The 509-nt window shown below is 37.7% G+C and overlaps 1 protein-coding gene across 1 annotated transcript in view; it reads left to right on the forward strand.

Moving 5' to 3' along the window:
* LOC119589173 (ankyrin repeat domain-containing protein 13D-like) overlaps positions 1 to 509 on the forward strand; it is a gene marked incomplete in the record, with an annotated part of 44,726 nt that overhangs the window by 42,020 nt on the left and 2,197 nt on the right.

Below are 509 nucleotides of genomic sequence, written 5' to 3' on the forward strand. Positions count from 1 at the left end.
GAGCACTCACCACTCACTCAGAGCTGCCTCTCGCAAGAGAGTGATCACCTTGCATCTCCTTCCTGTTTCTTGCTGCTCCCCTCCACATTTTACAAGGAATTTTGTGTGAATTTCCCTTCTCAACAAATCATCTTAGAACACAATGTAGGGTTCAAAAAGAGTAGTTTACTCATGACCCTATTTGGGAGACATTTAAAATCACTGATACCCTTGCCCTTGAGTGAAATGCTAAACCTACCCTTATAAGATGGGTCCAAATGCCTAATCAGAGCTCAGAATGCAATAGAACACATGCTTACATATTTAGCTTATATGATATACAAATTTAGACTAGTTGGTGTTGTACAATGACTTTAAGGTCAAATTAAAGAACAAAAATCTTTGAGACCTAATTTCTCCAAAAATAGTTTGCACCACTATAGTTAAAAATAACCAAATTCCATGAAAGAGGTCTCATTGGAAACAGTAGACAGTGCTACAATTTCCATAAATAAAATAGTTCCCCCCCC

Source organism: Penaeus monodon, chromosome 25 (genome assembly GCF_015228065.2).
Source record: "Penaeus monodon isolate SGIC_2016 chromosome 25, NSTDA_Pmon_1, whole genome shotgun sequence".
Classification (NCBI taxonomy): Eukaryota; Metazoa; Arthropoda; class Malacostraca; order Decapoda; family Penaeidae; genus Penaeus; species Penaeus monodon.